At 45.0% G+C, this 17,423-nt stretch overlaps 1 protein-coding gene across 8 annotated transcripts in view; it reads left to right on the top strand.

The window, feature by feature from the left end:
- EXOC6 (exocyst complex component 6) overlaps nucleotides 1-17,423 on the top strand; it is a 404,697-nt gene that overhangs the window by 24,898 nt on the left and 362,376 nt on the right. The window lies entirely within an intron of this gene.

Below are 17,423 nucleotides of genomic sequence, written 5' to 3'. Positions count from 1 at the left end.
ACAACTCACAGCATTCACAGGAAGGACATTGTGTCATTTGTAACATTTCAATAAAGTTAAAAAAGTAAACAATGCGAAGTAACAACGCATCACACCGCCCGACACAACGCACACATGCATCTTATTCCAGGGACACACATATGTGTCTGCATCTTCATACGTTTACTGTGATTTCTTATGTGTCCCATAAAAGTCACGCATTACCCCAAAGGAAGGCCTGAGCCTCAGCACAGCACAGCACAGCGGTATGACGAGGACACACAGGCCACACACTGGGGCCTCATTCACACGGACCGGGTACAACCTGCGTCTAGCGGACGTCTCTGGAAGACGCCCAATTCCTGCTGCTCACCTCCACCATCACAGGAGTGACTTCTCCAACTCAAAGCTCATGTGAGGGGATAGAATCAGAGAAAGAGCTCACTCCTGGGATGGGGGAGGTGAAAAGAACAGCTGGGAGTGTCCTAGCAACGTCCTAGCAACGTCCTAGTAACATCCTAGTAACATCCTAGTAACAAGGAAAAATGGGATGATGCCATCTGTGGGAGCTTTTCCGTTAGGCTTCATGAGGTATGTAAATGGCCTACACCTATAACAAGGGCAATATTTAACTTTAGTCAGAGCTGCACAGTTTGTTCTTATCTACAGACATCCCTTATCTGCATAGGGATTTATTTGGTATAGGTGAACTACGCCGACACATGACAGCTCTGCAACCGTGTAAACTAGGCTCATTGAGCTACATTTACTTTCCTTGCCTATGCATTCATACTGTAGAAAAAATGATCCGCACTCCGGTTGTTGCTCCAAAAATGTCTTCATTTTATTGAATAGCCACAGTGAACCAACGCAGATTAAGTCAGTTGACGCGTTTCAGCCTATAAGGCCTTAGGCCCCTTTCACATGGACTGACCGTCTTATCAGTTTGAATGACAATTGTGCCGTCATGCTACACTGTACAAATATGACATTTTAATCATATTTTCCGCACAAATTGAGCTTTCTTTTGGTGGTATTTGATCACCACTGGGGTTTTTATTTTTTGCTAAACAAGTGAAAAAATTTTGAAAAAAAAAAACCTTTTTCATAATTTGTTATAAAATTTTGCAAACAGGTAATTTTTCTAATTCAGTGATGAGGCAGCACTGATAGGCGGAACTGATGGACACTAATAGATGACACTGAGAAGGCACTGATAGGCAGAACTGATGGGCACTGATAGATGAAAATCAGAAGGCACTGGTGGGAACTGATAGGCGGAACTGATGGGCACTGGTAGGTGACATTGAGAAGGAACTGATGGGCACTGATAGATGACACTGAGAAGGCACTGGTGGGCACTGATAGGTGGAACTGATGGGCACTGATAGATGACACTTAGAAGGCACTGGTGGGCACTGATAGGTGGAACTGATGGGCACTGATAGTTGACACTGAGAAGGCATTGGTGGGCACTGATAGGCAGAACTGATGGGCACTGATAGGTGACACTGAGAAGGCACTGGCGGAACTGATGGGCACTGCTAGATGACACTGAAAGGGCACTGATGGGCACTGATAGGCGGAACTGTTGGGTACTGATTGGCAGCACTAATGGGCACTGTTAAGACTGCACTCATAATCAGTGCCCTGATTATCAGTATAGATGTCGCTTTAAAGAGGTCGTAAACCCTAAAAACTAGCACATTATGTAATACCCTAGAACAAAGCCCTCCAGAGGTGCCAGTACACAGCTGAGACAGCTGACATCTTCCACTGTGTTTCTTCTGGGTTCGCAGGCTCCTGCGCAGTGACTGGCCAGAGCCGCAATGACGTCACTCCCACGCATGCGCGCGAGAGCCTCTGTTTTCGGCACAGGCTCTGAAGGTCCGGCCACGGTAAGCCAGACCTTCAGAGCACATGTGCCGATGACATCATTGGCTGCATGCACTCTCAATATCTCTTAAACGGAGCAAGTTTAGGAGATATTCGCAGTACCTACAGGTAAGTCTTATAAGCTTACCTATAGGTCCAAGTAAAAAATAAGACTTTTTCTTCTTTCTCTTTAACACAAGCCAGTTATTGGCTCTCTTCTCCCCTCCTCATGCTGTCGGCATGTGGAAAGGAATGCCGATAACCGGCTTGTGTTTACATCCATGATCCGCTGTCATTGGACACAGCTGACCACGTGGTAAAGAGCTGCTGTGATTGGCCCTTTACCCCGATCTGTCAGATTCAGCAATCACAGATCACGCCGGGGCAGGGGCGTCTTTTGGCTATAGCGCAGGTGGGAAGGGGTTAAAGTATAACTAAAGCAAAAACCTTTTTTTTTTGTTTTGGAAAGAGTGCAGAGGGATTGGAAAGCTTGTCACTCGTTTTTTGCTGTCTGCGCCCCATTAATAAGTTTATCATTGAAAGTGAAAGTAAAAAAAGAAAACCCCAAATTTTGGGTTGTCCCCAGAAAAGTAATAGAGGGAAAATCTTCCAATGGGGACACTAGTTCTGGTAACCTGGGGGTCCCCAAGGAATTCCTCTAATTTTGCAGTGGTTTCGGCTCGCACAGTGCGGTATGTTGTATGTAGCCTCAGCTACATACACTTTATACCACGCATCCAGTGGCCTCACATGTTCGCCAAGCTGGCCCAAACAAACTATGTGATATGTATTAAAAGCTGGAGTTACGCTTTAAACAGGAATATCTTGACCAATTTGCTCTGAATCTAGGAGCCAGTTAAAAAAGTTGGGAGCAATTTTTTTTTAACTTCATGGCTACTTTCACCCCCTTTCCTGCCCAGGGCAATTTTCAACTTCCAGCGCTGTCGCGCTTTGACAATTGCGCGGTATTGCAACACTGTACCCAAATTCAATTTTTTTTTTTTTGAGGCAGATAGAGCTTTCTTCTGGTGGAATTTAATCACCACTGGGTTTTTTTATTTTTTGCTGATTACGTGAAAAGGGGCAGAAAATGTAAATAAAAAAAGAAAAATAACCTTTTTCTTCATTTGTTATAAAATTTTGCAAATAAGTAATTTTTCTTCTTCACTAATGTGCAGTGATGAAACTGCACTGATGGACACTGATAGGCTGCACTGATGGACACTGATAGGCTGCACTGATGGACACTGATAGGCTGCACTGATGGACACTGATAGGTAGAGGTCGACCGATATGGGTTTTTCTCTGGCCGATGCCGATATTTAGAAATCGCGGCGGCCGATGGCTGATATATGATGCCGATTTTTTTTTTTTGGCCAATATGTTAGGCTGATTTTTTTTTTCCCCTCATCTCATAAAATCTAAGGCCCCTTTCACACTGGGGTGGTGCGGGCGCCGGCGGTTAAACGGCGCTATTTTTAGCGCTGTTTTACCGTCATTTTAGCGGCGGTATTCGGCCACTAGCGGGGGCGGTTTTACCCCCCTGCTAGCGGCCGAGAAAGGGTTAAAACCACCGCAAAGCGCTGCTGCAGCAGCACTATGCCGGTGGCATAGCTGCGCTGCCCCATTCATTTCAATGGGCAGGAGCGGTGTATGCACACCGCTCCTTCACCGCTCCAAAGATGATCCTAGCAGGACTTTTTTTAGCGTCCTGCCAGCGCACCGCTCCTGTGTGAAAGCCCTCGGGGCTTTCACACTGGAGACACAGCAGCGGCTCTTTCAGGGTGCTTTGCAGGCGCTATTTTTAGTGCTGTAGCGCCTGCAAAGTGCCCCAGTGTGAAAGGGGTCTTTCAGTTAGACCCGTTTCACACTGGGGCGTTTTTCAGGCGCTTTTGGGCTAAAAATAGCGCCTGTAAAGTGCCTGCAAAACGGCTTCTCTGCAGTCTCAGTGTGAAAGCCTGAGTGCTTTCACACTGAGGCGATGCACTGGCAGGATGTTTAAAAAAAAAGTCCTGCAAGCGGCATCTTTGGAGCGGTGTATACCGCTCCTCCACCACTCCTGCCCATTGAAATGAATGGGCACTGGTGCCAAAGCGCTTATACGGGCGCATTTAACCCCTTCATCGGCCGCTAGCTGGGTTATAAGCGCCCCGTTACCAGCTGAATAGCGCCGCTAAAATGACGGTAAAGCGCTGCTAAAACTAGCAGCATTTTACCGTTAACGCCTGCCCACTCCAGTGTGAAAGCAGCCTTAAAAATCAAAACTTTTGGATGAAAAAAATTGGGCTAACTTTACGGTTTTAGTTTTTTTTTTAATTCATTAGTGTATTTTTTCAAAAAAAATTGCGTTTGAAAGACCGCTGCGCAAATGCCGTGTGAGATAAAATATTGCAACAACCACTATTTTATTCCATATGGTCTCTTCTAAATAAATGTATAATATTTGGGGGTTCTAAGTGATTTTCTAGCAGAAAATACAGGCTTTTTACTTGGAAGCAATAAGGCCCCTTTCACACTGGGGCGGTGGGGGCGTCGGCGGTACAACAGCGCTATTTTTAGCGCTGCTGTACCGTCGTTCTTGCAGCGGTATTCGGCCGCTAGCGGGGCGGTTTTAACCCCCGCTGGCGGCCGAAAAAGGGTTAAAATCCCTCGTACAGCGCGGCTATAGCCGCGGTATTGCCGTGGTATAGCCGCGCTGTCCCATTGATTTCAATGGGCAGGAGCGGTGAATACACCGCTCCTTCACCGCTCCAATAAAGCGGTTTGCAGGACTTTTTTCACCGCCCTGCCTGCGCACCGCTTCAGTGTGAAAGCCCTCGGGCTTTCACACTGAACAAACAGCGGAGGCTGTTTAGGGGCGGTTTTCAGGCGGTATTTTTAGCGCAATACCGCCTGAAATCCGCTCCAGTGTGAAAGGGGCCTAAGTGTCAGAAAAGATTTAGTCTTTAAATGGTTAAACTGAGAACTACACATGGAGTTCAGTTCATTGATAAGTATAACATTGTATCTCTTTTTGGTTCTTTTCTCAGACTTGGCAGGCTGCCCAGATAGGTAGGTTCCACAGGAAGACTTCAGGCAACTTGCATTGACTTCTATTACAGGAGTCATTTACAAGTCGCACTGAAGTTTTAAATCGGCCTTTTTTATCAGCACAATCGGCCGATGCCGATTAATTAAAAAAGGCCAAATATCGGCCGATATATCGGTCGACCTCTACTGATAGGCTGCACTGATAAAGCAGCATTGATGAGGACTGATGAGGTTGCACTGGTAAGGCAACATTGTTGAGCACTGATAAGGCAGCATTGATGGGGACTGGTGAGGCAGCATTGTTAGGCACTGATAGGCGGCACTGATAAGGAAGCATTGATGGGCACTGATAAGGAAGCACTGATGAGGCTGCACTGATTAGGCTACACTGATGAGGTGGCACTGATAAGGCTGCTCTGATGGGACACTAATGAGGCTGCAGTCATAGGACACCTATAAAGCTGCCCTGATAAGGCAGCACTGATAGACAGCCACACCGGCAGTCCAGGGGGTAGAAGGCTCTCGGGCTTTATTTTTATTTTATTTTATTTTATTTTTTTTATAGGCCTACTGAGTTCTGTAATTCGGAAGAGCTTGCCATCTATATTTGTGCTCATAGTGTATGGATAGCCAATGCTTTTTTTTTGGTTTGGTTAGAGCAGTGAAGGGTTATATTACTCCCGCCAGGTTATTTTTATTTTTTTTCTTTCTGTCTTCCCTTAGGAAAATTCTCCTTCACTTCCTGTCCCAAAGGCACAACAGGAAGTTAAAATAAATTTCCTAAATCTAGTGAAATTGCCAACTTAGTCTTAGGTTGGCCATAGATCAAAATTCAGCCGGTTCAGCAGGGAAAGGCCGATATTTGGATCCATCAATGGCCCTGCCCTTTCAAGAGGAGTCAATCTAATGATCCTCTTCTCTCAAACGGGACTGTTGGTAAATTTTCGTTTGATCAGCGCTGCAGCCAATCGCCTGCAATCTTTGACCAGCTTTAACCACTTAACCCTCAAGGCCTTTTCTGACACTTTTTGTTCACATGTAACAATCAGTATTTTTTGCTGGAAAACGTCTTAGAACCCTCAACCATTTATATATATTTTTCAAAGCAGAGGCCCTAGGGCAGGTATATGGAATTAGCGGACCTCCAGCTGTTGCAAAACTACAAGTCCCATCATTTCTCTGCCTCTGGGTGTCATGCTTGAGGCTGTCGGAGTCTTGCTATGCCTCATGGGACTTGTAGTTTTGCAACAGCTGGAGGTCCGCTAATTGCCCTAGGGAATTAATTGGTGGCTTTTGCAATATTTTTTATGTCACATGGTATTTGTGCAGCGGTTTTTCAAATGCAATCTTTTTTACATTTTCATGCAAAAAAACACAATACATAACCCTATTTTTCAGTAAAATATAACATGATATAAAAGATGATGTTACGCTGAGTAAATAGATACCAAACATGTCACGATTTAAAATTGCGCTCAGTCGTGCAATGGTGACAAACGACATAAATTTTACAATCCATAGGCGATGCTTTAAAAGCCTTTACGGGTTACCAATTTAGATTTTACAGAGGAGGTGCTAGAATTACTGCCCACGATCTGATGTTCGTGGTGATACCTCACATGTGTGGGATGATCGCTGTTTGCATGCGTGCAGGACCGACACGTGAATTTGCCTTTGTGTGCGAGTAAAGCCGGGGGGAAGAGGGGAACGTCATTTTTTTATTGAACACTCATTTCTAACTGTGTGCGGTTTTTGTTTGGGAAATTACATTTGTTCCAAAAAAAAAAGTTAGGCTCGGTTCACACTGCTGCGATTCGGGATCCAACTTGTGAGACCCCAAGTCGTGTGACATGTGAAATCCTATTTTAGTCAATGAGAGCTGTCTTAATTAGCACTACTGAAGTCACTCCGACTTTAGCCACTTAAGGACCAGCCTCATTTTGGATTTTAGGTGTTTACATGTTTAAAACAGTTTTTTTTCCTCCGCTGCTACCGACGGCTCTGGTAAGCGGCGGAGGGCGCGGGAGAGCGGCGGGAGGGGGGGGGGGGTGGCACCTCTCCCGCCGCCGATAACGGTGATCTCGCGACGAACCCGCCACAGAGACCACCATTATCGTGTACAGAACCGCCGGCCACAAAGATGGATACCTCGGTTGTGGCAGCAGCTGCTGCCGTTACCGAGATATCCATCTTCAAAAAAATGAGGTATATATACAGTGGCCGGTCGTTAAGTGGTTAGAAAAGGTTCCTGTACTACTTTAAGGTGACTTCTATCAGACTTGTGCCTCTAGTGAACTTTCCGTCAGAGTAGACTCTGACGGTCTTTTAGACGGAGTTCCGCTGAAACGGACTTGCCTACACATGATCACACCAAAGTCCGATCGTTTAGAACGCGATGACGTACGATGGGACTAGAAAAAGGAAGTTCAATAGCCAGAAGCCAATAGCTGCCCTTGCGTCGTTTTTGGTTCGTCGGAATAGCACACAGACGAACGGTTTTCTCAATAGGAATTGAGTCCCTTGGAAAGATTTGAAACATGTTCTATTTCTAAGGTTCCTCAGAATTTTCGAAAGAAGATGTCCGATGAAGCCCACGCATCGGAATGTCCAATGGAATGATTCCGTCGGACCTTTTCTGCCGGAAAGTCCGCTCGTGTGTACACGGCATAAGTAGTACTCAAGTCGCCAGGAAGTCTCCTGGCAAAGTTTTACCATAAGTTGTGCAACTTTCAGGTCGCAGCAGTGTGCAGTTCGTTTTGCACTGCTGTGACCCGTCCTGTGATGTCTCAGAGCTGGTCCAGGCTCGGGTAAGATGGTTGGGGTCCACCCCTGTGCTTGGACATGCACCTCAGCCTCCCGTCCCCTCCAAAGCCCAGCGCTTTAGTGAGCATGGGGGGCAGAGCAGACAGTGGTGACCAACAATCACCAGCTATCTGCTCAGGGAACTGTGAGGACCGATCGATCGGCGGTGTTTGATCGCTCGGTTCTCAGCCTTAGAGCCGGCTGGGGACAGATGCAGCGTCAAAGCGCTGCTGCATTCACCTAGATGAAATACGAAGAAAAATTCCCATACTTCTCTTTTAAAGGGAATCAACATTTTGAAGTACTTTTGAATGATGTTCAACAAGTTGTCAACTGTTCAGAGCATTTTCATATGAACATGAAGCCTTAGGCTTCGTTCACACGGTCATAAAAAAATGCATCTGAACACAGCTGCAGTATTTTCAATGGAGCCGTTCACACAGGTGTGTAAGAATGCACTGCATTCAGATCTGTTACACAGAATCCAAAAATGTGTGTTTAAGAACATGCACATTACACATTTACATATGTAAGCGCATGTATATGCATTTGTAAGCACGTAAATTACATCTAAACAAAGGGAAAAATATAGGATTATGTACGTTTACGCGTTTAAACGCATCTATACGCAAGTATTTTACTGATCATTTTGCAGGAACTTTTCTCCGAGAAAACACGTGTAATAACATCAGTAACATTTTTACGGCCGTGTGAATAAAACTTGTAAGACCCCTTCCACATGGGGCAGGCCCTGTTGTAGCCGGCTGCTCAGCAGGTAATCTGTCCGCTGAGTAGGCAGATGCCTGGTCTGTGTCTGCTCCTCTTATGCATAGTGGACACAGACATAGACCGCTCTCCTCTATGGGTGGTTGGATGTTTACACCGGAGTGCCATCTGATCCGATGCACCAGATTAATGGGGACAATCCTCACCCGTCTATTTTAGGTGGATAGGATCAGATGTGGGTGGGTGTCAACAGACAGGTGGTCTAGTCACATCCGGCCCCCCATAGAAGAGAGCACGCCTCTGCATAAGCAGAGCAGACACGGACCAGCCTCCTGCCTGCTTAGCAGGGATCAGCAGACAGATTCCCCCCTGAGCAGGTGGACTCCAACGGAGCCATAGAGGAGACTGTAGGGTTCGATCGTGTCCACCTGAAAAACTGAGTGGAGCTAATCGATCCGCTAGTGTGACTATGACAGGTGTTCCCAGAGGAAGATTTCCCTCACCTTTTATTCGGGGGGCTTTTCTCAAATTTTGGATTGCCCATCTCTGATTATAGATACAAGTACAAATAGAGGGAATATGTAACCAATGGGGACACAGCAATAAAAACCTGACTGGTGATCTAACCCGTCTCCACTCCAAAATTTTAAAACCAAAAGTTTAGCCTAGACATATATTTTAAGATGATGGCAGGCTGGGCTGGCTTCTGGTTATCATCACCCTTTTTGCAGGTAACAAGTCTATTTATCTCTAATCTCTATTACAGTAATGGAATTATTGATATGACAGAGGGATTACAGTGCCTTGAAAAAGTATTCATACCCCTTGACATTTTCCACATTTTGTCATGTTACAACCAAAACATAAATGTATTTTATTTGGATTTTTATGTGATAGATCAACACAAAGTGGCACATAATTCTGAAATGGAAGGAAGTAGATAAATGTTTTTCTAATTTTTTTACAAATAAATATGTGAAAAGTGTGGTGTACATTTGTATTCAGCCCCCTTTACTCTGATACCTCTAATTAAAATCTAGTGGAACCAATTGCCTTCAGAAGTCACCTAATTAGTAAATATAGTCCACCTGTGTGTAATCTAATCTCAGTAGAAATATAGCTGTTCTGTGAAGCCCTCAGAGGTTTGTTAGAGAACTTTAGTGAACAAACAGCATCATGAAGGCCAAGGAACACACCATACAGGTCAGGGATAACGTTGTGGAGAAGGTTAAAGCGGGGTTAGGTTAATAAAAAAATATCCCAAGCTTTGAACATCTCACAGAACACTGTTCAATCCATCATCCAAAAATGGAAAGAGTATGGTACAACTGCAAACCTACCAAGACATGACCGTCCTCCTAAACTGACAGGCCGGGCAAGGAGATCATTAATCAGAGAAGCAGCCAAGATGCCCATGGTAACTCTGGAGGAGCTGCAGAGATCCACAGCTCAGGTGGGAGAATCTGTCCACAGGACAACTATTAGTCGTACACTCTACAAATCTGTCCTTTATGGAGGAGTGGCAAGAAGAAAGCCATTGTTGAAAGAAAGCCATAACAACTTCTGTTTGCAGTTTGCGAGAAGCCAAGTGGGGGACACAGCAAACACGTAGAAGAAGGTGCTCTGGTCAGATGAGACCAAAATTGAACTTTTTGGCTGAAAAGCAAAACGATATGTGTGGCGGAAAACTAACACTGCACATCACCCTGAACACACCATCCCCACCGTGAAACATGGTGGTAGCAACATCGTGTTGTGGGGATGCTTTTCTTCAGCAGGGAAGCTTTTTAGAGTTGATGGGAAGATGGATGGAGCCAAATACAGGGCAATCTTAGAAGAAAACCTGTTAGAGTCTGAAAAAGACATGAGACTGGGGCGGAGGTTCACCTTCCAGCAGGACAACGACCCTAAACATACAGCCAGAGCTACAATGGAATGGTTTAGATCAAAGCATATTCATGTGTCAGAATGGCCCAGTCAAAGTTCAGACCTAAATCCAATTGAGAATCTGTGGAAAGACCTGAAAATATCTGACAGAACTTGAGCTATTTTGCAAAGAATGGGCAAAAATGTCACTCTTTAGATGTGCAAAGCTGGTAGAGACATCCCCAAAAAGACTTGCTGCTGTAATTGCAGTGAAAGGTGGTTCTACAAAGTATTGACTCAGGGGGGGCTGAATACAAATGTACTCCACACTTTTCACATATTTAGTTGTAAACATTTTTATAAACCATTTATCATTTTCTTTTCACTTCACAATTATGTGCCACTTTGTGTTGGTCTATCACATACAATCCCAATAAAATACATTCACGTTTTCGATTGTAATATGACAAAATGTGGAAAATTTCAAGGGGTATGAATACTTTTTCAAGCACTGTATACAACATGTGTACGTGTCTTGGTAAATTTTTTTAGCCCCCCCCATACAGAGATATCTCTCTTCTGTTAATGATGTTACAGGAATTATTGACGACTGCATATAGAATGCATAATGTTGTTATGTAATGTCATTAGTTTGCTGATTTGATGTACTTTGACTAATTTGCATTAAAGTGAACAGTGCTGACCTGAGGATGTTATGTAAGTTAATGATATCTTATTAGGAACCTGAGCAGTGGAATAACATAGATGCAAGCTGAAACCTTTCAGCATTTGCCCAACTATACAAGCTCCTTAGGCCCCTGTTGCCCAACCTGCAACTTTACTGCACGGCCATCTGGTCCTCTGCTAATGGTAACTTGTTTTTCCTTATCTAGTGTCAGCGCTATTTTCCTTCCACAATCCCTTCCTGCCTTTGCTTCCATGGTATGCAGCCACATACTCCAGGTTTTACCCAGAGTGTTGAGGTTGTGTCCAGTCAGACCAGTGCCCTCCCCCTGAAAGGCCACAGCCAATCAGAACAGCGCCATTGCGAGGCTGGCCGCAACCAATCAGGTTGACTTTTTTTCTTGCCTACCTTATTTAAACTTGGCGCAGCTCCCTGCCCAAACAATGCTTTCTACCAGCTAGCTGTGAAGTTCCTGGTGAGCTTTTCTACTGTATCCAATCTGCATAGTGTGGGCTCTTCAGTACTGACCATTGGCTTGTATCCTGACTATCCTGTCTGCTGCCTGCTCTGACCTTTTACCTTGTATCCTGATTATACTGTCTGCTGCCTGCTCTGACCTTTACCTTGTATCCTGACTATACTGTCTGCTGCCTGGCCTGACTTTTTACCTTGTATCCTGACTATCCTGTCTGCTCTGACCTTTAACCTTGTATCCTGACTAACCTGTCTGCTCTGACCTTTAACCTTGTATCCTGACTATCCTGTCTGCTCTGACCTTTAACCTTGTATCCTGACTAACCTGTCTGCTCTGACCTTTAACCTTGTATCCTGACTAACCTGTCTGCTCTGACCTTTAACCTTGTATCCTGACTATCCTGTCTGCTCTGACCTTTAACCTTGTATCCTGACTAACCTGTCTGCTGCCTGCCCTGACCTTTTGCTTGTATCCTGACTATCCTGTCTGCTGCGTTGCCTGCCCTGATCTGTGGCTTATATCCTGGTTATCCATGTCTGCTGCCAGCTTTAAAGTTTGTCATGTATCCTGGTTACCGGTGTCTGTAGGTTGTCTGAAACTCTGTTGGTTGTCTGAAGCTTTTTGCCTTGGTCCACGGTTCTGCCATCTCTTCTAGTCCTTCATTACTCGTGTACCTGATTACCTGATTTGTGTGCTCTGTGATCCTTGGTGCCTAGAGCAGGGTGAACCCCAGGGTCTCATATAATGTATCTCCAGCCTATGAATGTCTCATGAAGCATGTCCCCAACCTACAAGAACTCCTACAGCATGTCTACAGTTTCTGATCATCCCTTGCAGTATGTAGGCTCTGACAACCTCTTGCAGTATGTCTACGTCACAGACCGACCATCTGTTGCAGCATGCTTATAGTCTCTGACCATCTACTGCTGTATGCCTGCTGTCTCTGACCATCTGTTGCAGTATGCTTGCAGTCTCTGACCATCTCTTGCAGTATGTCTCTTGTGGCATGCCTGCAATCTCTGACAATCTCTTGTAGCATGCCTGCAATCTCTGACCATCTCTTGTAGCATGCCTGTAGTCTCTGACCATCTCTTGTAGCATGCCTGCAGTCTCTGACCATCTCTTGTAGCATGCCTGTAGTCTCTGACCATCTCTTGTAGCATGCCTGTAGTCTCTGACCATCTCTTGTAGCATGCCTGCAGTCTCTGACCATCTCTTGTAGCATGCCTGCAGTCTCTGACCATCTCTTGTAGCATGCCTGCAGTCTCTGACCATCTCTTGTAGCATGCCTGTAGTCTCTGACCATCTCTTGTAGCATGCCTGCAGTCTCTGACCATCTCTTGTAGCATGCCTGCAGTCTCTGACCATCTCTTGTAGCATGCCTGCAGTCTCTGACCATCTCTTGTAGCATGCCTGTAGTCTCTGACCATCTCTTGTAGCATGCCTGCAGTCTCTGACCATCTCTTGTAGCATGCCTGCAGTCTCTGACCATCTCTTGTAGCATGCCTGCAGTCTCTGACCATCTCTTGTAGCATGCCTGCAATCTCTGACCATCTCAGTCTCTGACTTTTTTTAGCATCACATTTAGTAAAAATTATGTGTGGCTCTTTGGTGACGTCAGAAGCCCCTATAGCAAAGTTAAACATCACTGTGCTAGACAGGTCAAAGTACAGTAACTCAACCAACCCGTGGACTGCAGCTGTCATCAGTTTAGAGCAGTAACTATTTATAAAAAAACCGAGATAAGAGAACATGGGAACAAAGTGAGAATTATTAGCCATGGTACCCAGTCAGGCTTAATTCCTGCCTCCCTGGGAACATGAAAATAAAGATTCTGATTAATTACTTTGAGGCCGAGACTTGGCTTTTGTCCCCATTTGATTTTCTATTTCTTTTTCTTTTTATAAATAGCCTCCCGAATCATACAGTGATTGGGAATCTCTCAGCATAGACATACAGGTCGGTTACCGGTGACTTGCTTTTGTAGGAACGTTCTCCAGAGTTGTTGTTATCCCTTCATATAGGGAATGACTGATGTAGAACAAGTGGAGCTGCTTGTGCATTGCAAGGGTTAAACGTTAATTTATGTCATTTATGTATTTACCTAATCCTCTGTTCTCGCAGGCTTCCTCCACGCTGCTAGCTGCAGCTTCTTCTCCCCTATACTCCAGAGGTCTAAGATCCTCTGATGTCATCCAGGCCAGTACCTGATGTCATCCAAGCCAGTGCAGGGCCCTTCCCCCTGCATTGGATGCGGGTAACAGTCAACTGCCAGAGCATAGGTAAGTGCCATCTGTTGGTGGTGTGGAGGATCAGGCACTCTCTCCTTGACCTAAACAAGCATTTAACCTTTGCAATGCAGGCACAGCCCCACTGCAAGAAGGGTGTTTACTTTTACTGGAGTTAAGGTTTAATTCATTCTTATATTTTAATGCTTTACCTGAGCTGGAAAGGCGAGGCTGAGGACACTTACCCATAGAGAATTTAGATAAAAAGTACTTGGGCTTATTCTACCTGCATAATCTTAAAGCCTAAACATTTTTTACCTTAACACATTCCTTGCATTAAGGTACCAAAATGTCTAGGCATCGTTTTTGGCCCCTCGCCCCCATTTTACATACCTGTGCCCTCATCTGATCCTGCGCTGTGCACATCTCCAGCTCTCCTCTCTTTCCTCTCTCTTCCGGGCCTCATTGGCTTTGCTGGGGCAGCAGGAGCCATTGGCTCCCAGTTCTGTCAATCAATGTCAGTGATGAGGGAGCGGGGGGCGGGGCCAAGTCCCGTTGTCTGTGTCAATGAACACAACAGTGGGGCTCAGGAGCGAGCATGCACAAGTGCCCCCATGGGAAGCCACTTCTCATGGGGGCACTGGACAGAGAGGGAGGGCCAGGAGCGCCAGCGGGGGACCCAAGAAGAGGAAGATCGGGGCTGCTCTGTGCAATTACATTGCACAGAGCACGTAAGTATGTTTGTTATTTTTTTATTTTTTATTTTCCTTTACAATCATTTTAAGTATTATCCATATACACTGATCAGCCATAAGTAACATTGAGTTGGTCCCCTTTTTGCCTCCAAAACAGCCCGTTGAGGCATGGACTCCTCTGGACCTCTGATGGTATGCTGGGGTATCTGGCACCAGGCCATCAGTCGCAGATCCTTTAGGTCCTGTAATTTGTAAGATGTGACCTCCATGGGTTGAACTTGTTTTCCAAGAACATCCCACAGATGCTCAATGGAATTAGATATGGAGGATTTGGACGCAGCACCTCAAACTTGTTGTGTTCTTCAAACCATTTTTGAACCATTTTAGCATTGTGGCAGGGCGCATTATCCTGCTGAAAGAGGCCACTGCTGTTAGGGAATACTGTTTCCATGAAGGAGTATACTTGGTCAGTATCAATGTTTAGGTAGGTGGTATGTGTCAAGTAACATCAATATGAAGGTTTCCCAGCAGAACATTACCCAAAGCATCACACTGCCTCTGCTGGCTTTCCTTCTTCCCATACTGCATCCTGGTTCCATCTCTTCCCCATGTAAGCGATGCACGCACCCAGCCATCCACATGATGTAACAGAAAACGTATTCAGACCAGGCCATCTTCTTCTATTGCTCCATGGTCCAGTTCTGATGCTCATGTGCCCATTGTAGGTATTTTTGGCTGTGGACACGGGTCAGCATGGGCACCCTGACCGGCCCCATACACAAAAAACTGCGATTCCCATTTGTTTCTGCTTTCAACGCATCAGCTTCAGGGGTAACATGTTTTCTTGCTGCCTAATATATCCCACCAACTTTCAGATGCCATTGTAACGAGATTGTCAATGTCATTCACTTAAAGTGGTTCTAAAGGCTCAAGTTTTTTTACATTCATGCAATGTAAAAAAACCTGCTCTGTTCAGCAGCCCCCCCAGCCCTCCTTAATACTTACCTGAGCCCCATTGTGATCCAGCGATGTGCATAAGAGCCTCGGCTCTCTGGGGAATCTCCCTCCTCATTGGTTGAGACAACAGCGGGAGCTATTGCTGCTGTCAATCACAGCCAATGAGCCAATGAGATGACAGAGGGGGTGGGGCCAATCCGCAGCTGTGTGTGTGTGAATGGACAAAGCAGGGGCTCGGGAGCAAACCTGCTTGGGTGCCCCCACAGCAAGCTGCTTGCTGTGGGAACACTTGGCAGGAGGGAGGGGCCAGGAGCGCTGGAGGGGGACCCAAGAAGAGGAGGATCAGGGCTGCTCTGTGCAAAACCACTGCACAGAGCAAGTAAGTATGACATGTTTGTTATTTTAAAAAAACAGAGACTTGTCTTTGACGCTAAATACCGTTGTTATGGCAGCTGTGCGTTTCTCGCCGTGCATTTCTCTTTTAAATAAAAGTGGTCTCTGCGGCGGATTCGCCGCGATATCACTTTTATCGGTGGCGGGAGAGGTGACCACCCCCCCTCCCGCTGCGCTTTGGTTGTCTCCGCCGCTTACTGGACCCGCCGATAGTGGTGGAGACTATCGCATCCTTTCACCCCACTGCCTGGATGGTGAGTGAGGAAAAGATGGCCCCAAGCTCAGCTCCATAGCATTGGATGGAGGAAGCGACATCAAACGTCGCTACCACTCAGTGCTCTTAAAGGAGAAAATGTATTTATTTATTTTTTCAAGCAACATTTTTTTAATTAATTTTTTTATTGCACTTTAGTGTAAATATGAGATCTGAGGTTTTTTTGACCCCAGATCTCATATTTAAGAGGTCCTGTCATGCTTTTTTTCTATTACAAGGGATGTTTACATTTTTTGTAATAGGAATAAAAGTGATCCAATTTTTTTTTTTTTTTTTAAAAACAGTGTAAAAAAAATAAAATAAAAGTAAAATAAATAATAAACAAACAAAAAAAAATTTAAAGCGCCCCGTACCGACGAGCTCATGCGCAGAAGCATATGAAAACGGTGTTCAAACCACACATGTGAGGTATCACCGTGATCGGTAGAGTGAGAGCAATAATTCTAGCCCTAGACCTCCTCTGTAACTCAAAACTGGTAACCTGTAGAAATTTTTAAACTTCGCATATGGAGATTTTTAGGGGTAAAAGTTTGTTGCCATTCCACTAGTGGGCACAATTTTGAAGCGTGACATGTTGGGCATCAATTTACTCAGCGTAACATTATCTTTCACAATATAAAAAAAAAAAAAATTGGGCTAACTTTACTGTTGTCTTATTTTTTAATTAATTTCCAAAAAAGTGCACTTGTATGACTACTGCGCAAATACAGTGTGACAGAAAGTATTGCAACAACAGCCATTTTATTCTCTGGGGAGTTAGAAAAAAATATATATAATGTTTGGGGATTCTAAGTAATTTGCTAGCAAAAAAACTGATTTTTAACTTGTAAACGCCGAGTCTGAAAAATGGGCCCGGTCTTTAAGTGGTTAATATCACTTTAAGCTGTCAGTAATCATTCATTTATGGCTGATCGGTGTATATGCTGTAACTGTATCTGCAAACTGTAGTGGTCAGAGTCTGGTGTGGCGCCTCTTGTTGCAGGAAGTGAATACAGTGTAGGATTGCTGGTGGCGGTCATGTGAAGACACATAAACATGGAGCATTGTGTCCCCAATAATGTGTGTTCATGTGATCTGCTGTATGTGATCCCCCCCAGGCAGTCCTGGACAATTCACGTCTTTATCCAGCTGTCTGGATACTTTGTGTTTATCTTAGCTACCATAACTGCCAAGAGATGATTATTAGAGAATAACACTTGTACAGAACACATCTCTGTTCATTCATTACTAGCTTTTCAGGTCCGGCTTACCAAAAACTAGAGTCAAAGTATTGTCTGCATGGAGGAGGAACAGCCTGGTGTCTCATCCTGTAGATTCTCTTCCTACTGGTAGGTTCAGCTTACAGCCTCTTGAAGGGGCAAGAAAGGCAACTCTAGCGCTAATGTTTCTGAATAGACTAGAGGCAGGCAGTGCCAGGGGTGTGCCCACCATTGCCAGT

This window comes from Aquarana catesbeiana, linkage group LG08, assembly GCF_042186555.1.
Source record: "Aquarana catesbeiana isolate 2022-GZ linkage group LG08, ASM4218655v1, whole genome shotgun sequence".
Lineage (NCBI taxonomy): Eukaryota > Metazoa > Chordata > Amphibia > Anura > Ranidae > Aquarana > Aquarana catesbeiana.
The sequence above is the reverse complement of the archived record's forward strand: the minus strand, read 5'-3'. Positions and strand labels throughout refer to the sequence as shown.